The sequence below is a fragment of the Pan paniscus genome, chromosome 8 (assembly GCF_029289425.2).
Source record: "Pan paniscus chromosome 8, NHGRI_mPanPan1-v2.0_pri, whole genome shotgun sequence".
Taxonomy (NCBI): Eukaryota; Metazoa; Chordata; class Mammalia; order Primates; family Hominidae; genus Pan; species Pan paniscus.
In genome coordinates, this window is record NC_073257.2 from 83,542,509 (window position 1) to 83,565,199 (window position 22,691).

The following is a 22,691-nucleotide window of genomic DNA, read 5'->3' on the forward strand; positions in this document are numbered from 1 at the left end:
TGGCTACCTGATGCAAAAATTGAACTCACTAGTTAGTTAACAGGGGCAGATTCAACCAGAAGACTGGAGGACAGGCCCAGACAACAAATAGGAACAAAAGGAGGCTAGTGGCTAAGGATGCAGCTGAAAATACAACCCAGGTCAGGCTTCAGGAGTCCTGGAGTCAGGGCTAGGTGCTTTGCATAGCTTCAAAATGATTGTTGACTGTTTACAAACGTTACGGTCCTTCTCAAGGTTCAAAGTTGAGAGTGGAGCTTCTGACTGGCTTGCCTAGTCATGCACTGTGCCCTGCAGGCAGAAGGCAGGACAAATGAGGACCTCCCTTTTTAGCTTTTGCAATTAAAGCAGGGCCTGGTCTTACCCCTTACTTCATACAGTGGGGGTCCCCCAGTAGGAGTGGGGTTTGGATGATGCTGGGTCCTGGGAAGTTGGCATCTCTGTGGCTCTTCGTGGCTGTCCAAGCGCTTTCATATCCACCCCAGGAGGGAGGCTGGGCAGGCACCATTCTCTCATTTTCAGAAATGGAAACAAGGCACAGAGTGGTTCAGCGACTTGTCCAGGACCACATAAGGTGGCAAGGGGTGCTTCTTTATCACACTGGTGTACTTTCCTTGATGCCCCAGGGGCTTGGAGAGGAGGCAAATGTTTCCTGAGGGAAGGGCTCTAGGGAGAACTTCAAGAGCTGTTGTTGAAACAGCCCTGATACGGTTTCAGGAATGGAAATCCCAGAAAGACAGAAAGGTGAAAACTTAGGTGATTCATCTCCTGGAATGAAGAGATTAGAATTTCTGAGATGCTGGTTCAGAGGATAGAGGCTGGGTTCTTCCCCCCAGCTCTGAGCCTCCTGCAAACGCCATCTCCTGCCTTTGGCTGGTTCATGTGCAGAAGAGCAAGACTGCTGTTCACCTCCGGGATCCAGTAGCTCCCATGGCTGCCTGGGGAGAGTCCCTGTGCATGCCTCCAGGCTTCCGCACATGCTGCTCCTCCACCTGGAGCGCCCTTCTGCTTCTGCTGCCTGTGACCTCCTGGTCAATCTCGGCTCACTGCAGCCAGCTCTGATGTCCCCTTGTCCAGGCAGCCTTTCTGGACTCAAGATTTCATGACAATGAATCACCCCACTCTCCTTTGGGCCATTTGTCCACTTTGCCACACTTACCTTTCTAGGTTGTAACTGATTCATCTGCCCCTCTCTCCCACTGGGAGTGCCTTGAAGACAGGATGGATGTCACTCACATCTGTGTCCCCGGTGTGCGGTGCTGGCCTGTTCCCCTCAGGGCCATTCTCTCCTCCCCTCTGTGGTGCTGCTCTGCATCACAGCAGGCTGACCCCACAAACTCCCAGGTCCGCTGTCTTCAGGTGGGAGACGAGAGGGCTGGGGAAAGAAGCCGGGATGTGTCTTCACAATCCACCGTCTCTGGCAGTAGCTGTGTTTCTGTGACTCGAGCCCACACCACACAGGCCCACTGTGGTCTCACCTTCCACCGTGTGCCCTGATCCTGGTCACTCTGCTTCCTCCCTTATCCCTCCAGTCTAGGGGTGGCACACTTTCTGCTGTTGCTGCACTCTGGGTCGCCTCGCCATCCAGTTAGAATTCTCAGCTCTTCCATTCCCTGTTACACACTCACGGTGGTTCTGTGGGCTGGCTGCATCCCAAATGACACCCCAGTTCCCAGCACGGTGCTTGGCGCAGTGTGTAACAGAAGGCTTGAGGGGTGGAGAACCTTGAAGAACACCTCTTCTCATGCTTTCATTTTACGAATGGGGAACACAAGGCCAAGAGAGGTCCAGTGTCCAGCCCGCTACCATCCAGCTAGAGGGTGATCTAGAACTCAGATCCCGCTCTCCGAACTCCTGGCTCCATCACCCTGTGTAAAAGCATAACCACCTAAGACATGTAGGACCATGACTCCAGTTCATTTGTCCAAGAGCCTACTTGGCATCTCTGTTCTGTGACTGCACAGGCCTCTCACACAACATGTCCCAAGGGAGCTCTTGCTCAGGTCTCCATAGTGGCCTCCTCAGAGGGCCCCATCACAGGAAACAGCACGCTGTCCATCTACCACCACAAGCCAGAAACCCAGAAGTCTCCTTGACCCTTTGCTCTATCTCACGTATAACCACTCCTTGTCCTCCTGGCCCTGTAGATTTTTACCTCCTGAAAGTCACTTCTCTCCACTTCTACCCACCCCCTCATTCCAGGCCTCTGTCACCAATCACCTAGACACTGCAGCAGCCTGAGGACATGTAAGCTTCACCAGGGCAAGGATTTGTTTGGCGCAAGCATGCGTGTCTGTGTGCATGTGTGTGTGCCTGTGTGTGTGTGCTTGTGTGTGTGTGTGCTTGTGTGTGTGTGTGTGTGTGTTGTTCATTGACATATCCAAAGTGTCTAAGTTCACAGGGGTTAACTAACGTTTTCTGTGAAGGGCCAGGCTGTAAATATTTTTTGTTTTTGCAGGCCATGCGGTCCCTCTTGAAATTCCTTATGTCTGTAGTTGTAGTGTGAAAGGAGACACAACTGAACAGGCCATGTCTGTGTGCCACTAAAACTTTCTTTACAAAAACATGTGATGAGGCAGATTTGACCTCTGGGTAGTGGTGTGCTCACCCCTGGTCTAGAAAATTTCTTGGCACATAGTATTTGACAAATAAATACTTTTAATTGAAGCAGTCTCTTCTCATCAACTGTTGCCTCCCAATCAATTCTCTCTCTTATTTTTTTTTTTAGATAGAGTCTTAGTGATCCTACTGCCTCAGCCTCCCAAAATGCTGCCATTATAGGCGTCAGCCACCATGCCCGGCCTCTGAAGCTTTCAGTCTTAGGATAAAGATCAACTCCTGATTAAGGCCAACACACCTGCACAGTCTGGCCCCCACTCCATTGTGGCTTTACAGTCACTGCCAAGGACTAGAGGGACCATTCAGTTACTCAGATCAGAGAGGGGGTGCTTAAAGCCAATAGATGGTGCAGGCTCACTCACCCTCCCAAGCTTCCCAGGAGTGTTTCCTCGTACGCTGGAGGCACGGAGCTCTCCCCACCCTTTCTGGACTTCCTGACATATGCCAGCTCCTTCCCAACTTTGCACAAGTTGATTGCGACTGCGGTCACCAAACCATTGTTCCTGGCCCAGCCGTTGCCTGTAGTGGGCACCTGGGGCCTTTGCACATGCTGTTTCTCCTGCCTAAAACTCCACTCTCTCTCCCTTGCTCATCCTTCAGCTCAGTCACCTCCTCCAGGAGGTCTTCCCTGATCCCCTAGGCCAGGCGCCATTAAAGCACTCTTCTTCCTAGCACTGATTCTGGCTGTAATTTTACCTGCTTATGTGTTTCATTGATGAATGTCTGGTTCCCCTACTAGAGAAGCTTCATGGGGCACAAAGACCAAGCCTGTTTTGTTCTCCATCCTATTCCTAGAAACTATTTCAGTTAGCTAGCACATAGCAGTGACTGTGAATGAATGAATGAATAATGAATGAGCTAATGGTAAGGAACTGGAGCTTTGGAACCAGATAGATTCTGGGTTCAATACCCGACTCCACCACAGGGGCAAGTCCCCAACCTCCTACAGCCTGTTTCTCACTGTAAAACTGGGATAATGGCAGGGCCCACTAGAAAGACTTTATTGAAGATAGAATGAGTTGAGGCCCAGAAAGTCTCAGCCCACAGCCTGGCTCCAGGCAGGTACTGTCAATGTACTGACTGGAACAGTGACAGCTCAGAAATCCTGTCATGTGAGAAATAGTTTTAAAAAATCAGAATGTTTAGCCCTGGGGAAGTAAAGATCAAAGGTAGGGGATAAACCTCTTCCATTACCTGCATATGGACGCTTCCTTGATCCAGCTGTCTCAGAAAGCCATAAAGTCTCTGTCCCTATAGGTGTGCAAAAAGGAGCCGGGAGACCATGACTCGGGCACTGCAGACGGAGCTCCCGCAGGGGTGAGGACGCCTAAGTGACCTCACGGGTCTCCTCCAACCCGGGGTCCTCCATTTCTAAGCACTTGGAGGCCTCTTGAGCTCTAGTGAGGGAGGAGGCGCAGATGGGAGCGCACGAGTCGGGTGGGCAAAGGCAGCTGGTTGGAGAGAAGCGTAGGCCAAGGGGCCCCAAGGACTAGAGGGACTGCTCAGCGACTCTGGGAGCAGAGAGGGGGCGCTTAAAGCCAACAGATGGCGCGGGCTCACCTAGGCCGAGCGCCCGCTCGCCCGCCCGGGCTTCCCGGGAGCGTTACCTTGCTCTGCCTGAGGCGCGGGGCGGACGCGACGCTGGGGGCCCCCATCCCCCTGCGCGCCCCTCTGCGGGACGGCTGGCGGCCTGGCGGGGCACTGCTCTGTCTCGCACCTGGGGCCTCTTCCGCGGGCTTCCTCCCTGCCCCTTTGGGGGATTCGTGGAGTTGCCACAGCAGCCGGTGCCATGACATCGGCAGAGGGCAGCTTCGCCAGCACTGAAATATTCATGCCCTGAGCGCCCGGCGGGGCTCGGCGCCGCTCCCGGGGGTCTGGGCGGGGCCAGGCGGGAGCTCGGGGGTCCTGGCGGCCTGAGGGTTGGGGGAGCGCCGAGCGCGGGAGGGCGGGCGGGCGGGGGCCGGGCGAGGCGGGAGGTGAGGGAGGGAGCTGCGGGAGGCGGGGTCTGGACGGCGGGGGCCGAGGGGGGCGGGGGCCGAGCGGGGCGGGGGAAGCAAGGGAAAGTTGATCGCGGACTTGAGCGGCGGCGGCGGCTCGGGAGAGAGGGACGCGGGCTGCAGGCGCGATGCTTGGCCAGAGGACGCGTCCGACGGCGGCCGGACGCTGAGGCGGTCGGGGCTAGGCAGCCCGGCCCGGGCATGGAGCACGGGGTGGCAGAGCCTCTGGACGTTTGGGGCGCGCCCAGTCCGAGCCCCCGGCGCGCCTGAAGTTGCGAGCGGCGAGCGGCCCGCGGAGACCCAGGAGCTGCCGGCACGCCGCGGATGAGCCTTCGCGCCGGCGGGAAGACGCGGCGGTGGCCAGGGCCAGAGCAGGCGGCCCGCGGGGGCCTATCCGGCGGAGAGCAGAGCCCGAGGCGAGGCGCGGCGCCGCTGCACACACGCACACGGTACCCGGAGCCACGCACCGCCTCTTCCCTCCTCGCTTCCCTCTCCTTCCCCTCGCCGTTCACCCGCCGCGCGGCGGGAAAGTTGGTGGTGACCGCGGCTGCCGAACCACTTGTTCCCAGCGCGGCCATCGCCCGTGGCGGGCGCTCGCGGCATCCTTCGGTCCCAGGCCCCTGGCCCTAGCCCCGCGCCCCGCTCCGAGCTCCCCGACGCGCGGCAACTTTGATTCCTGGGAACTCGGAATTCCATTCGTGTTGGCCTTGGGAGGACAGGCATCCCATCCCCCATCCCCGGTCCTGGGACCGCGAACATTTGGGGGCTTTGCTCTCGGCGCTACGGAGAGGGTCCAGGTCTGGGGTGGAGAGATTTTCGAGAGTGGAGCGCGTTGGGATCCAATCCCCTCCCCTTCTGAGCCCTGGGTCCCCATCTGGACAGTGGGGATGGGGTGGGGCGCACCCCTACTGCGGGCTGGGCAGAGGCGCTGAGGGGAACTAAAGGCACGTAGTTCTCCCCTCCCCTCATCAGGTCCCTGTGCCCGCGGGAGACCCCAGGGGACTTACACATCCTCCCAAATTCGGTCCAGCTATGGGAAGACGCGCCCCTCGAGGAGCCGGGAGCCTTTTGCGGCTCTCGCTTCGCCTTCCTGGCCCTGGAACTGGTCCGCTACGAGCGGTGCTGGCTGCCCCCAGAAGCTGGCACCCGGGAGCACTGCCCCTCATCTCCACCGTAGGTCAGCCCAGGACTCGAGCAGAGCCCGCGTGTTCCAAGGCAGTGGCGGCGCCAGCCGGCGGGCACTCTGCCTGGCTTTCTCGGAGCGGGCACCTAGAGAGGCTGCCTCCGTGCTGTGAGCGGAGATCCGATGCCAGCCGCCGCCCCACTGCGACCCCAGCCCCAGCCCTAGTGCTGTCAGCGGTCCACTGGGAGGAAATTAGCCTTTCCTCGGTAATAATACTCCCCCATCCTCCCTAGTAATTCAGAAAGCAGAGCCTTCTTTTTCTACGTCCTTTGCCCTCTCAGACCAGAGCTGGCATTGACATTGACCTCGCCTTCCAGCCCCTTGGGAAGTGCCCCAACCCTAATTTGGATTTTGAAATAAGCTAGAGAGACACAGGAGAGAGAGAGAGAGAGAGAGAGTGTGTGTGTGTGTGTGTGTGTGTGTGTGTTGGGTGGAGTCAGACCCTCACACAGGGAAGAATTAGGTTGTGGGGTGTGGGGTGGGGCGGGCTTTAAGAACCTAGTTGGGGCCAGTTGCATGGTGATGATGAGTCAGCCCACGATGGGGAGAGCTGGCTTGGAGTTAGTGCTTGGTTCGTGGTGCAGGGGTAGGCGCACTGCGGTCAGCACCTACAGGGGTGGGGGCACTAGATGTTACTCTGCCAAGGAGGAGCTGGGAAGGGGCCCCTTGCCTGGGGGAATAGCAAGGCTTGGTTCTGGCTGCCAGGGCTGGGGAGGGCAGGAAGGCAGAGTGTCTCGTGGTAGAGGGTGGGTGTCCCCCGTGAGCTGGGAAGGTGGCACACAGAAGCGACTGGTGTGAACCAGGAAGCTCTGCCTCGAGTGCTGGAGGACAGCAGTGAGGGGTGGGAGGCCCAGAGCTAGCATCCTGGCCCCGTCTGTGCTGGGCCCCCATATACTTCTCGGACTTGGCCTTCCTCACCTCTAAACAGCTGGGCTCCTCACATCTGCTTACCAAAGGGCTTGATTTGAGGGTTGTGACAGCAGATGGTCCTGGTTGCCTCTGGAATAGCTCCCCCACCCAACAAGCTACCTTACCTGCAGTTTCACCATTTGAGGTTCATTTATTTGAGCCAAGTATTTTAAAGCACACCTTCCTGAAGTGCTCATTTAAAATGCACATTCTTCTGGGAGGTGAAGGTGTAGCGGAACCTTGCTCCTCAGAGTGTGGCCTGTGGACATGCAGCATCGGCATCACCTGGGGACTTGTTAGAAATGCAGACTCTTGGGCCCCACCCCAGACCTTCTGAATCAGAATCTGCATTTGGTAAGATCCTTGGGTGACTCATGTGCTCAGTAAAGTTTGAGCTGTGGTCCACAGTGCCTTCTCTAAGAGGCATTGCATAGTTCCTTGGTGCAGAGTGTTGTATAGGGCAGTGGATAAGAACACAGAGATGAGAATGAGATTGAAACTCCTCTCTCTGGCCAGTTTTGCTAGGCTTGGATTAATAGTCCACCACTGGCTCCTTCGGGTTGTACCATGCTAATGCCACAAGAGTGTTTGTGTTTTAGGGTCTTTTAAATAGATTAGAATAACATCTCAGCTTTGTGTGCAGTCAAAACTGTACATGGAACTGGGTGCAGTGGTGAACTCCTATAGTCCCAGCTACTGGGGAGGCTGAGGCAACAGGATTGCTAGAGCCCAGGAGTTCAAGGCTGTAGTGTGCTAGGACCGTGCTTGTGAATAGCCACTGTACTCCAGGCTGGGCAATATAATGAGACCCTGTCTCTAAAAAAAAAACCAACAAAAACCCCTGCACATGGGCCAGAAAGAGGTGAGTGGAGGGGGCAGGGTTTCCGGAAGCTGGGTGTACACACTCTGCCTCTAGGACGCCTGAGACGGAGACTAGATGCTGTCCCTCAAGCAGAAGGAATTGAGCAACTACTCTCCACCTCATCTGCCCCTCCCAGATGGGTGGATCAGCCAATTAATAACACCTCTCAGCAGCCCTAGGACTTATGCAGAGGGGAGGAGCATGAGAGCCAATTTGGAACAGCCTCCAGAGGGGAAGATACTGACCAAGCTCTCCCCTGACCCCAACCTGGACTGGACATCCCACTTCTACTGCCCTAAGGTGGTTCGAGGCCTCTAGCTTCAAGATACAGGAATGATGCCGAGGCATGGTGGCAAGTTATACCCCTGGTCCTCTGGATGATGACCCTGAAGCCATCAAGGCTGGCCTGAGAGTAGGAGATTTGAAACACTGCTGGAGAGATTTGGATCAGAGGCCTGGTGTAGCCGATGGTGTCACAGGTGAAAGGTCATCGCATGGCTCAGGCATCCCACCCTGCCCAAAGAGGCTGTCCTTCCCCTAAGCTAGCCTCTTTGCCAGAGAGAGGGCAGCTCTACCAGGGGACAAGGTGATGAGGAGGAACTATGGGAGACACAGTCATGGGCCTTACAAAGAGCGAGCTAATGTGAAGACATTCAGACATCGATTTGAAAATCAGTGAGTTCAAAAATATTTAGGTTAGGCTGGGTGCAGTGGCTCACACCTATAATCCTAGCACTTTCGGAGGCCATGGCAGGTGGATCACTTGAGGCCAGGAGTTTGAGACCAGCTTGGCCAGCATGGTGAAACCTGGCTCTACTAAAAATACAAAAATTACCCAGACGTGGTGGTGGGCACCTGTAATCCCAGCTACGTGAGAGGCTGAGGCAGGAGAATCGCTTGAACCTGGACCATGGAGGTTGCAGTGAGCCGAGATCATGCCACTGCATTCCAGCCTGGGCGACAGAGTGAGACTCCATCTCAAAATCAATCAATCAATAAAAATAATAGAAATTTAAAAATAACTAGGTTAATAAGTCTCACTGTTTTCTTGAACCCCCAGGTCTTAATGTGTAAAGATGATTGTAAAAATTGACCTAATTTCCCATTGAACTCATTGTTTTCAAATTCAGTTTTAGTTGTTTTTTAAACATTGTATTTTATTTTATTTTGAGCTTTGCTTTGGGTTCCTCTTGGCGCTGGGGCAATCCTGTTTGTCCATGAATAGATGAGCAAGGTCATTTACAAGTCGAACCCTACTGGATAGGTTATTTCAGGGTGGGAGTACTTTTGCCTTCAGTAGAGAAGTGCAGATCAGATTGGGTTTTTCTGTATTCCAGCCTCCTGTGCATAATGTGGGTGACACTGACGCTGCTCAGGAGTTGTCAACTCCAGGAAGCCCTCCTGAGTCCTCAGGTGGGGTGGCTGGTGCGGGTGGGCTGCCCCTCCAGCCTGTGCCTCCCTCGCTCACGGTCCTTCCTTGGTGCTTCTTACCATTCTGCATGGCTCTGGCCTCTCAGTAGCCACTGAGCTCCTCCAGGGCACAGGCTGCATCTTTTTCCTCCACACTAGTGGAGTAGTTGGTGCTCAGTAACTGTTCATTGACCCAGTGGCTTATCCCTGGGTGATGGTTCTCTTACCTTCTCCAGCCCTATTCTTAAGTGATCATTAACACACCAACCGTTTGCTGTGCCTATATCCAGTTTTAACTCTTCATGGTGGTACTTTCCAGATGGGTGGTGAATGTCCACCTTGCTGTACTCTGGACTCTAGGCATCTGCTCTCGGACATTTGCATGCCTAGAGAGGCGAGGATGCACACAAAAGAGTAAAGCATGTAACACAATAGGGAGTGGTGGGGACTGGGGAGAACTGAAAAGCATAGGCCCCATAGAGAAGGGGCAAAACCCATCTACGTGATGGAAGTCAGAATAATGGTTATTCCCAGGGACATAATGACTGGGGCACAGGGGTGCTGCTGGCGTGCTGGACATTTCTAATGCTTGATCTGAATGTCTGCAACAGTGGTGAATGATCATTTTTGCAAAAGAGCCAATTCGGAAAACATTAGAACATTTATAGGCCATATTTATTTGGATTCAACATGAAAATGGCTTTATTGAATCCCATAGGGCAGAAAATGCATATTCTTACCAACCTCATTGACGAGAAAGGTGTCAGCCAGAAAACTGGCATATTTAAAACGTAGCCACATGGAGACAGTTTTCTAGTCTTTCAGTGTGAAAGTTGATCAGGATCTGTCAATGGTGAGTGGGGTGGGCCGCTGCTGCCGCCCACAGCTCCATATATTTGGGGCCTCAGGGTTTGCGGTCTTGGGGCCCTGTGTCACCTCGATAATAAATGTTGGCATAGCTCAATGTATTGGTGAGGGGAATGGGAATATCAGACAGCCCTTCTCAGCCTCAGGGGCTGCAGGCTGTGTTGCTGAGAGTGACACAGCAGGTTCAGTTTTAGCATTCATATTTTTTACATATTCTAAAACCCCAGGCAAGTGTTGGTTATTATTATGATCATAATGCATTCACTTTGTGATTTTCATAAGGCAGTTTGCAGGCCGACAGACTTGATATTGAGCACCAGTTCTTCCACTAGAGCTCTGAAGCCTTGGGTCTGGCTTAGTTTTCTCATCTGTAAAATGGGAATGATTTTTCAATTGCCCTATAGGCTTGCTATGAGCATTAATAAGAGGACAACTTTACAAGGCATTGTGTAGTACCTGGCGCACAGTATACATGCAAAATGTAGTAGCTTTTATTGTATCCCTTTGACTTACTTATATGTTAGGCACATTGTATTCTAGTAAAGAGGTGAAAACTTCTTATTTTCAGAGCTTGACAATCTATACATTCTTAAATTGAATTCTTCCTGAGTGTGTGTGTGTGTGTGTGTGTGTGTGTGTGTGTGTGCGCGCGCGCATGCGCGTTGGATGGGGGTTGTTGTGGTTTTTCTTTTGTAATTACTTACTGATAACATTTAAAAATCCAGCTGGCCAGGCGTGGTGGCTCACGCCTGTAATCCCAGCACTTTGGGAGGCTGAGGTGGGTGGATCACGAGGTCAGGAGATCGAGACCATCCTGGCTAACACGGTGAAACCACGTCTCTACTAAAAATACAGAAAAAAAAAATTAGCCGAGCGTGGTGGCGGGTGCCTGTAGTCCCAGCTACTCGGGAGGCTGAGGCAGGAGAATGGGGTGAACCCAGGAGGCGGAGCTTGCAGTGAGCCGAGATCGCGCCACTGCACTCCAGCCTGGGCGACAGAGCCAGTCCAGACTCCATCTCAAAAGAACCAAAAAACAAAAAACAACAACAAAAAAAAACAAATCCAGCAGTCTGTATAAACATCTAGACTTCTGGCATTGCTGATTAGAACTGGCAACATTGTGTCCATGTTCCCAATCAACAGTTGAACAGTTGTTGGTTGGAGCTGAGTTGCCGGTACCCCTTTCATTTGCTTGCTTTCTCTTTCTTTCTCTCTCTCTTTCTTTCTTTCTTTCTTTCTTTCTTTCTTTTTCTTTCTTTCTTTCTTTCTCTTTCTTCCTTCCTTCCTTCCTTCCTTCCTTCCTTCCTTCCTTCCTTTCCTTCCTTCCTTCCTTTCTTTCTTTCCTTCTTTCTTTCTTTTTTTTTTTGATGGAGTCTCTCTCTTTCGCCAACCTGGAGTGCAGTGGCGCAATCTCAGCTTACTGCAACCTCCGCCTCCCGGATTCAAGTGATTCTCCTGCCTCAGCCTCCCAAGTAGCTGGGACTACAGGTGCACACCACCACGCCCAGCTAATTTTTGTATTTTTAGTAGAAACGGGGTTTCACCATGTTTACCGGGATGGTCTCGACCTCTTGACCTCGTAATCTGCCCACCTCAGCCTCCCAAAGTGCTGTTTTCTTTTAAAAATTATTTAATGGGCCAGGCACAGTGGCTCATGCCTGTAATCCCAGTACTTTGGGAGGCCGAGGTGGGTGGATCATTTGAGGTCAGGAGCTAGAGACCAGCCTGACCAACATGGTGAAACCCCGTCTCTATTAAAAATGTAAAACATTTAGCTGGGCATGGTGGCACATGCCTGCAGTCCCAGTTTTTCGGAAAACTGAGGCAGGAGAATCTCTTCAACCCGGGAGGCAGGGGTTGCCATGAGCTGAGATCATGCCACTGCACTCCAGCCTAGGCGGCAGAGCAAGACCCTGTCTCAAAATAAATAAATAAATAAATAAATAAATTCACGGAAGAATACATACATAAAATAACGTCAACAGATCTTAAGTGGAAGTGGTGAATTTTCGCATATATATATATATATATATACATATATATATATATATATACACCTGTGTAACCCTCTCACTGCCATGGAGATACAGAACATCTCTAGTGCCTTGGCAGGCTCTCTTATGCCCCCTCCCACCCCATGTTATCCCACTCCAGAAGTAACTACTCTTCTGACTTCACTCTGACTTACGTCGCCCCTGTGAGTTTTGCCTGCAGCTGCCTTTTAAATTTACGTGAGCCTGCAGCTTGCAGTTCTCCACAGTCCCGACCATTCCCTATTGCCTCACTTTGGACCCCACTTTATTCATTTCCGATACCCCCTTGCTCCTTTAGCCATTTGAGTTTGTGACCTGTACTCAAGGTCTGGAAGTGTTCTCAGAGACCAGCTAGTCTTACCATTTTACAAGTGGTGAAACTGAGACTTAGAGTCAGAGAGTAAGCTTGTTCAAGGACCCCAGATGAAGCTGAGCCTGAATGCTGGCCAGTCAAGGGCAGAGCCCTGCTCCTCCTGCTCCAGCACAAGGAGTGTTGAGGAGGGCGGGCATGCCTTGTCTTTCAGACCCCAGCAGCCCTGGGCCTGGCCCTGCAATCAGCCACCCAGGGCCTGCCACAGGACAATCAGCCGAAGAGGGTGGGAGTTTTTTTCTAGCCTGTGTCTTCCTGGAGATGCATCTTCCTTGAGGCAGGCGGTTAGCGATATCACCTTCCTCTTTAAAGGCCATGCTCCATTTGGAGAGGACCTGAGATGCCATTTGTGACAAGGGCCATGCACACCACCTTGATTGTGTCTGTTTCTGAAAGAAGGCTGTAATTTGGGAGCCAGCGAAAGCAAGGGAGGGAGGGAAGTAGAGGAGAGAGCAAGAGAGAGTGGGAGGGCAGAAAGGGAAAACAAAAGGGGCAGCCGCGACTCTGTCTGGGTTTCCATTTGTATCACTAATTCTGTCCCCGAGGAATGCTGGCTTTCCCTGGCTTCGGGTTAGTGTGGGCTGAGTCCCTCTGAGGGGTGCCCTTTAGCTCTGCCCACTTTTCTTCTGTTCTTTGCCTACAGAGACAGGAGATTAGCCATCCTGCCCTGGCTTATAAGGGACTTTATTCTCCTCCAGCCCCCCATGTTCCTTCTCCTGCTCCGAACTGCCCCTGGCCCGGGAGGAGGCTGATCTTGCCCTTCTTTCCTGGAGCCAGGATCACTGATGTCATCTCCAGGGAACCAGTGGCAATGGAACTCTGGGCTAGGCCTTTCTCAGACACTCTATGGGGGCCTAAGGCTTTGTCTTAGAGGGTGAGGCATGGGTAGACTATCTTTTTTTTTTTTTTTTTTTTTTGAGACAGTGTCTCTCCCTGTCGCCCGGACTGGAATGAGTACAGTGGTGCAATCTCGGCTCACTGCAACCGCCACCTCCCGGATTCAAACAATTCTCCTGCTTCAGCCTCCCAAGTAGCTGGGACTACAGGTGCATGCCATCACGCCAGGCTAATTTTTGTATTTTTAGTAGAGATGGGATTTCACCATGTTGGCCAGGCTGGTCTTGAACTCCTGACCTCAGGTGATCTACCTGCCTTGGCCTCCCAAAGTGCTGGGATTACAGGCATGAGCCATCGTGCCCAGCCACGGATGGACTTTCACTAGAAAACCAGAACATAACTGGGTGGTGGGGTGGGGGATCCTTCCAAACCCATCCTGTCTGTGCTTTAAGATCTCACTTCTACTGTTGGGGAGGCCATTCCTCAGCCAATACTGAGCATCACCTGTGTCCCAACCTCCATCTCGTTGCTGGGACTTCAAGCTGAGAGTCCACAGCTGCACTGCCCAGTAGAAAAATAATGCAAGCCACATGTGCAGTTTTAAATTTTCTAGTATCCACTTGGAAAAAGTTAAAAAAAGCAGGTAATTTTTTTTTTTTTTTGAGGCAAGGTCTTTCTCTGTCGCCCAGGCTAGAGTGCAGTGGTGAGATCACAGTTCATTGCAGCCTTGACCTCCTGGGCTCAAGTGATCTTCCCACCTGAGCATCCCAAGATGTGTCTCCCTATCTCTGTGCTCTTTCTGTGAGAAGGATAAGTATTAAATTCATCTTTCTGTTGCTTTTTGCTTTTGGGAGTTTTCCAAGCAGGGAGTGACACAGCCTAGAAAGCTAAGGAAGTTGCAGCAACGTGGAGTGTTTGAGGCTTTCCTCTGGGGAAGAGGGTCTGGCCTGTCCACAGCAGAGGGGGCTTGGATGCCAGAGTATCATGGGCACTTAGCAGACCTGGGGCAATCTCTGGGGGCAGAAGCCCTGGGGCCAGGTAAATGCAAACTTTCCATGCTGTCTGCACTTCTCCTGTGATATACCCTGGGCCAAGGGTGTCAGGGTTCCCCCAGGAGGCATTCAGGTGGCTCCAGGGTCCAGACAACTGGGAAAACACTGTGGCAAACTGCACATACTTACCTCAGCTAATGGGGGCCCCTGCTACTGTTTGGTCTATGTTGCTAAGCAGCAGTACAGAACAGCTTTTAGGCTTGCCGGACACTTTGATTTTTCAAAAGAATCTAAACATCGAGATTAAAAAAAAATCTTTCTATTTGAGATGTTAGCAACGAATTTAATATTTGAAAACACAGCGAGGCCATTCATTCATTTAGGAAATAGTCATTGAACCCTTACTGTGTGCCAGGTGCTGTTCTAGGCCCTTGGGGCCCATCAGTGGCCCCTACCCTTGTGAAGTGTCTATGGTAGGGAAAACCCTTTGGCAAGCTGCATGTGGCCCATAGATGGCCAGTTTATGACCATAGACTTAGTGTCAGAGCTGACAGTAGTAATGAGAAACATTTATTAAGTACTTACTGTGTGCCAGGCCCTGAGCTTAGCACTTCATCTAAAATACCTCACTTAGTCCTTACAACAACCCTACGAATTAGGGTCAGCTGTTACTCATATGTTACAGGTGAGAAATATGAGGCACAGAGAGGATAAGCAATTTGCCCAAAGTCACATAGCTTGCAGGCGGTGAGGCAGATTTTTGCATGAAGGCAGTCTGATTCCTTGATCATTACTTTGTACTGCACTTACAGAAGGCCAGAGCCAAACCTTTCACTATACAGATGGAAACTGAACTCAAGAAAGGACAAAAGTCCCACCTGGGATCCACAGAGAGGCAATGACAGAGCTGGGGCTGGGCTCTGGGTCACCCCCTTTCTATCCAGCCCTGCCAGGTGTGTTTATTACAGTCCTGACTTCCCCTATAATTGATCCTGGGCTGAGGTTGAATGTTCAGGCGCCTCCAGCATTTGGGCAGGGGATGTGAGAGAGTGAGGCTGGCTGGGATTTAAACATCCATGGGAGTGAATGAGGTGGATGGTTTTCTACCCTGAGCAGGTTGCCCCCATCTGGGAAGGCCATGTATGTCAGGGTCTCTGCACTTGCCTGGACCCCAGCCCTTCCCATCTGTAAAGCTAGGGGTTTGCATGCAGTGGTGTCTATAATTTAACCCCAACCCCACACCTTTCCCCACCATTGGCCAGGCTGGCTCAGGAGCTCTTGGGTATTTCTGGCCATGCATCTTAGTCCTAAGCTGACCTTAGCCTGGGCTTTCCAGGTCTCGACCCAAGTAACCTTATCAGAGCTTGTAGTTTTATCATGTTGCTGTATGTGTGGTAATCATGAGGCAGTGAAATAGGTGTGAATAATGAAGAAAAATGCCCCTGGCAAGTGTGTGAAGACTTTAGTGATAGTCCTTTCATTGACCCAAGTGCTTTAATTCTCTGAGCCACAGTTTTCTCATCTGTAAAATAGGGGAAAAATCCCCTTCTGACCAATTACTTGATTCAGTGAGTAGGGGGCTCTCATGAGAGACATAAAAGTGCTCAGCAAAATGAGTCGCGATAACCTAAAAATCATGCTATGCAAATAGTATGTGTCATTGTAATTAATTTTTACTAAGTATTAATGACTTGAATTATGTGGGATTTACGAGATATATGCAGTTGGACATTTAAATAACATGACGATCTCGAAACCCCAGGAGCAATGTCTTTGCAATGGCTTGATGTAACTCTTTATGCTCACTCTTAACAATTTGACATCCATCTTTTTTGGATTTGTACAAGTCAATTGATATTTATTAAGCACCTACTGTTTGCAGGATACTATGCAGGGCACACTGAGATACAGAAGTAGACAAAGCATGGCCCTTGTCCCCCATGAGCTCTCACACTTATTCAGAGTGCTGTATTCAGGGCAATCAATTCAGGATGTGTGTGTGTTAGAAGAAGAGAGAGAGAGAGAGAAAGAGAGAGAATTGCATCTCCTTAGGAAATATCAGCATCTCATGCCTGACTCAGCCAAGGCCAAGGTTTTCCTTCTCTGATCTTCCTCACTGCCCCCAAATTCTCCCCCTCACTGCCCCCAAATTCTCCCCCTCACCTGAAGTGCTGGTGACCGCTGGGTCTGAGTTACCATGGGATGGCTACATCCTAGGAGGGGCTGGGACAGGCATGGGGTGTAGAGAGTGGGGGTGGCCATGGGCTAGGACCTGCCAGGCAGCTGACCTGCCAAGCTGTGTCTGCTGCCTGCCTGAGGGCTGTTGGAAACTGGAGCTCAGGCCGGAAGAAGGGAGCCCATGAATAATACAGCGGGAGAGAGGCTGTTAACTAGGTGACCTCGTTGCACCTGTGTGTTTCACAGCTTCCTTGGGAGCCGCTGTGGAGGGCCTGGGTGTCAGGGGCAAGGGCAGAGGGGAATGGGAAAGGCCAGGTGTAGACATAGTTTATCTGTTTTTCCTTCCTACTTTCCTTTTAACTGCCTGGCTCAGAAGACCGTGGTACTAACTTGCTGCCTCTCCTTTCTAGTGTTGGTGCAGACGGCCTTGGCCATGTGTGCACGTGTGTGTGTGTGTGTGTGTGTCTGTGCATGTGCATGCATTGGCTGATGTAAGGGTGGGCTTTCTCTTGCACCCTGCCCCTTGGCCTGATCACAAGGTTTGTTTGCTGAACTGGATATCAGGCCTGCCCCTAGTCTCTGGAACAGACGTGTGATGTCACTTTTAAGTATCTGGCTGCTGTAGACTAAGAAGGCTCCTGGGCAGGACTTTTTGTCTCCTGAGGCTTTGGCCTCTGACAAAGGGGCCCTGTTTGATGTAAGGGGTAGGGGATTCCCTGGTGTTCCCTTCTAATGTGTGGGGTCCGTCATGAAGCTCTGGCTAAACTCATCCAGACCTGACACAAAGGGGCTGGTGAACCCCAGTACCTCTCAGGTAGACAAAGAAAGTCTCTGAGCATAGGTGAGGGCCTCTTCCAAGGGCAATGAGCTTAAACTCATTGTTTAAGAGCAAAGGGAACTGAGAGGAAACTGTACCGGGAGGGGTTAAAGGCAGACCCAAGGAAAAACTTGTTATGTGGTATGTTGGGTAAGGGATGGAGGATGGGGAGGCGCTAGAATTCATTCCCAGAGTAGACTGGCTTTACCTTCCACGTGGCTGTTTCCTGACTGCTGGCCTGGGGGTGGGATGGATGAAATGATTTGGGAGTGGAAAGCAGAGGGCACTTGGGCAGTGCTTGGGACAGGAAAAGGTGCCCTTGGTGTCTACTTCCTCCTTTGTTCTGAGTGCTGTCAGCAGGGGCCTGACCCCTGAGGAGCTCCAAGACCCTCTTCCCTAGGACTAGAAAGGGACTTCTCTCCCCAGACCCATGCTGCAGCCTCAACCTGCTTCCCCAGGCTTAAGAGCCCAGTCCCATGGGCTGGGGCCTGCCTGCTGCCCTGAAGTCTTAGAACCAGTCTTTCAGGAGGGTACACACCTCATCGCTGTCCACAGACACACTGGCCTGCCTGTAAGAAATGGGAAGCATCTCTCCCTTTGTGCCTGGTCTGGGTGGGTGTGGCCAGGGCTCTGAGCACCAGGCCTTACCTCTGGGCCCATACCCTAAATGAGAGGAAGTGTTTCTGGCTCTGGAGCCAGACTACCCAGGTTCAAATCCTAGCTCTTTCACTTATGAACTGTGTGGGCTTCTGGCAATTTAATTAATCATTACTCATCTGTGTCTTGTTTTCTCTTCCGCAAAATGAGAAGAATAGTACCCAATTCAAAGGGTTATTGGGAGGATTAAATGAGTTATTGCACATAAAATGCTTAGAAAAAGTGCTTGGCACATAGTAAATGTTCAACAAATGTTGCTATTGTTTATTATTATGCTACTGTTATTCTCAGCTTCTGCATTCTGGGAGCTCACAGTCTTGCAGGCTGCCTGGGGGTGCCAAGAGTAACTATCATACCTATGAGAAAGGCTGTAGGTTGAGGGGGTGCAGTCCTGGAAGATTTCCAGGACTGGGAGGTCCCTTGCCCTGAGGCTGCAGCTTTGCTCTATGCCCACCAGCACTGTGCTTCCCATGGCAGGAGGGCAGGAAGAGAGGCAAAGCAGGACAGCTGTTAGTAGCACTGATGTTGGTTCTAAGGGACTTCTTAAGGCAACTTTTTAAATGAAGTATAATACATGCAGAAAAGTGTGCAAATGTGCTTATCCTGAGTTGTTACAAAAGGGCCATGCTCATGTAACTGCCACCCAGACTAAGAAAAAAGCGATTACCAGAGCCATCACCCGTCATCCTCTGAAGTTAACTCCTATCCTGACTTCTAATACAATAGATTCATTTTGCCTATTTTGAACTTTATATAAGTTGAATAATGCAGTGGGTTCTCTTTGTGATGTTTCCTTCTGCTTAACTTGTTTGTGGGAGTCATCCTGTTGCGTATAGTTAATGTGTTTCTCTTCATTGCTGCGTAGTATTCCATGTTGTGAATATACCACAATTCATCCATTCTACTGTTGTTGGACTGGCGGGTTGCTTTTATTCTTGGCTATTAAAAAAGAGGCTGTTAAGAACATTTGTATGTGTGTCCTTTGGTGTACATATAGGTATATGCAATTCTATAAGTATTTGACTATCCTTTTACCAACACAAGCTTTAGAGCTTAATTACTATAGCTTTACAGATGTAGTCTTGATATTGCCAGTGTAAATTCTTCAGTTTTGTTCTTCTTCAAGACTCTTGTTTAATTTTGGCTTTCTGCATTTACATATACATTTTAGAATTGGCTTCTGAAATTCCATAAAAACCCTGCTGAGATTTTGATTGAGACTGCATCAAAAATATGTAAGTCAATTTGAGGAAAATTGACATCTTTACAATATTGAGTTTTTCAATCCATGAACAAGATATACTCCTCTATTTTTCTAAGTTTTAATACATTATATTCAATAATGCTTTTTAGTGTAGCATTCTTATATTTTTAAAACTGGATTTCCTTCTATGTGTTTTTTTTTCGATACTATTGTAAGTAATTCAAAATTTTTTCATTTTGTATTATTAACTTGTCATATAGAAGTATAACTGATTTTTTCATTGATTACACAACCATTGTTAAATTTACTTATTTATTCTTATAGGTTATTGCATTTTTTGATTTTTTAAAACATATATGATTATGTTTTCTGTAAATAATAACAGTTTTATATCTTCTTTTACAATACTTATATCATTTTTCTTGCTTTATTGCAATGGCAAGGAGTTCTAGCATAATATTGAATGGAAGTGGTAATAATAAGCATACTTACTTCAATTCTGGTATCAAGGAGAAAGCTTTCAATATTTTATCATTAAGTATGATGTTTGCTGTAGGTTTCTTTTAATAGCTGTCATTTTTCAAATTAGGGAAGTTTTCTTCTAATTTTTTTCAAAATTATAGTAAAATGTACATAACATAAAATTTACCTTTTAAACCCTTTTTCAGTGTGCAGTTCAGTGGCATTAGTATATTCACAATGTTGTGCAACTATCACCACTATGCATTTCTAAAACTTCTGCATCATCTGAAATAGAAATACTGTACCCATTAAACAGTAACTCCCCATTCCTTCTCCCATCTGCCCATGTAACCTTGATCCTAATTTATTTCTCTATGAATTTGCCTATGTTGGGTATCTGGTATGAGTGGAATCATACAATATTCATCCTTTTATGTCTGGCTTATTTCACTTAGCATAATGTTTTCAAGATTCATCCATGTTCTAGTAGGTGTATGAATTTAAGGCCTTTTAAAAGCTGAATAATATTCCATGTATGAATATACCATATTTTATATCCATTCATCTGTTAATGGACATTTGGATTGTTGCCACCTTCTGGTTCTTATGAATAATGATGCTATGAATGTTGGTGTACAAATACCTGTTTGAGTCTCTGCTATCAGTTCTTTTGAGTGTATACCTAGGTGTGGAGTTCCTGGATAATATGGTAATTCTATGTTTAATTTTTCGAGGAACTGCCATTGTAGCTGCACCATTTTATATTCCCACTAGCAATGTACAAGGCTGACAATTTCTCCACTTACTTACCAACACTTATTATTTTATTTTATTTTTCAGAGTTGGTTGTCTTGCTGTGTTGACCAGGCTGGAGTGCAGTGGCTACACTAAACTGTAGTGCACACTTCTAAACTACACTACACAGTTGTCCACTACAGTTTAGAACTCCTGAGCTCAAGTGATCTTCACGCCTCAGCCTCCCAAGTAGGTGGGCCTACAGGAGTACACCACTGCACCCAGCTAATTTTTTGTTTTTTGATAATAGTCATCCTAATGGGTGTGAAGTGGTATCTCACTGTGGTTTTGATTTGCATTTCCCTAATGGCTAGTGATGTTGAGCATCTTTTCATGGGCTTATTTGTATATCTTTTATGGCAAAATATTTTTGAATTGGGTTGTTTGTCTTGTTGCTGTTGACTTGTAGGTGATCTTTATATATTTTGGATATTAATCCTTTATCAGATGTATGATTTACAGATATGTTCACCATCCTCTGGGTGGCTTTTTTGCTCCATAGATAGTGTGCTTTGATGCAGAAAAATTTTTAATTTTGATGAAGTACAAATACCTTTTTGCTGTTGTTGTTGCCTGTGCTTTTGGTGTCATATCCAATAAATCATTGCTAAATCCAATATCGTGGTTTCCCCTGTGTTTTCATCTAAGAAGTTTATAGTTGTGGTTCTTATGTTTAGGTCTTTTATCTGTTTTGAGTTAATTTTTGTATATGGTATAAGATTAGAGTCCAACTTGATTATTTTGCATGTGGATAGACAGTTTTCTCAGCATCATTTGTTGAAAAAACTGTCCTTTCCCCATCGAATGATCTTAGCACCCTTGTTAAAAATCAATTGTTTGTTTATGTGACAGTTTATTTCTAGGCTCTCAGTTCTGTTCCATTGGTCTGTAAGTCTGTCTTTATGTAAGTTCTACCTTTTTGATCACTGTAGCTCTGTAGTAAGTTTTGAAATAGAAAGTGTGAGTACTCCAACTTTGTTCTTTTGTTTTTTCAAGATGGTTTTGACTATTTGGGGGTACTTTGAGATTCCACATAAAATCTTAGAATGGGTTTTTCTATTTCTGTGAAAAACACCATTGAGCTTTTGATAAGAATTGCATTAAGTCTGTAGATTGCTTTGGGCAGTAGTGTATCTGAACAATAGTACTATCTTAACAATATTAAATATGGTATCTTAACAATACTAAGTTTTCCAGTTTATGAACATAGGATGTCTTTTCACTTATTTATGTCTTCTTTACTTTCTTTTCCTTAAAATTGTTTTTTTTAGAGATGAGGTCTCACTATGTTGCTCAAGCTGGAGGCAAACTCCTGGGCTCAAGTTGATCCTCTTGCTTCAGCTTCCCAAGCAGCTGAGACTACAGGCATGTGCCACCATGCCTAGCTTAGCAATATTTGTTAGTTTTCAGTGTACAAGTTGTTTGCTTCCTGGGTTAAATTTATTTCTAAATATTGTCTTCTTTTTGATGCTATTGTAAATGGAACTGTTTTCCTTATTTCCTTTTCTGATTGTTCATTATTGGTATTTAGAAATACAACTGATTTTTGTGTGTTGATTTTTTGTACTGCAATTTTGCTGAATTTATTAGCTCCTGGGTTTTGTGTGTGTGTGTGTGTGTGTGTGTGTGTGTGTTTGTGTGTGTGTGTGTGTAATTGTTAGAGTTTTTTGCATGTATGATCATGTCTTCTGCAAAGAGAAATAATTTTACTTCTTCCTTTCCAATTTGCACACCTTTTCTTTCTCTTTCTTGTCTAATTGCTCTGGCTACAATGTCCAATACTATGTTAAATGGAAATGGCAATAGAAGGCATCCTTGTTTTGTTCCTGATCTTAGGAGAAAAGCATTCAGTCTTTTGCCATTGTGTATGATACTAGCTGTGGGCTTTTCCATTTATGGCCACTTTTGTTCCTTTTTGTTAAGAGTTTTTTCATAAATGTGCATAGAATTTTATCAAATGTATGTTTGTGTCTATTGAAATGATCATATAATTTTCCTTCTTTCTTCTGCTAATGTGGTAAATTACACTGGTTGATTTTCAAAAGTTAACCAACCTTGCATTCTTGGAATAAATCCAACTTTGTCATGATGTGTTATTCTTCTCATAACCCCTTATCTGTTATTGCAATAGCTACAACAGCTTTTGTTTGACTGTATTTTGGCATAAATGAATTGCTAATGTTCTGCTTAAGATTTTTTTCATCTGTGTTCATGTGATTTTTCTTTCTTGTAAAATCATTGTCAGATTATAGTATCGAGTTCTGCTGACCTCATAATACAAATTGGGAACTGTTCCTTCTTTTTCTGTTTGTTTTTTGGAGGAGTGTGGATAAGATTTGTGTTATTTTTATCCTTAAAAGTTTAGAACAATTCGATGGAGAAGCCATGTGAGGTTAGATTTCTTAGTGGGAAAGTTATAAAGTACAGTTTCAATTTCTGTAATAAATATAGGACCATTTATATTCTTATGTTTTTGTGTGTCAATGTTAGTACATTGCATTT

At 48.2% G+C, this 22,691-nt stretch overlaps 1 protein-coding gene across 1 annotated transcript in view; it reads left to right on the forward strand.

Annotated features, from left to right (window-relative positions):
• Positions 1–4,702: 4,702 nt before the first annotated feature.
• The window catches only part of LOC129392945 (cadherin-23-like), a 336,485-nt gene continuing 318,496 nt past the window's right edge, over positions 4,703–22,691 (forward strand). Inside the window, exon 1 of the mRNA XM_055092951.2 lies at positions 4,703–5,062. The gene's annotated coding sequence lies outside the window, so the exon portion shown is untranslated. The remainder of the gene's footprint in view (positions 5,063–22,691) is intronic.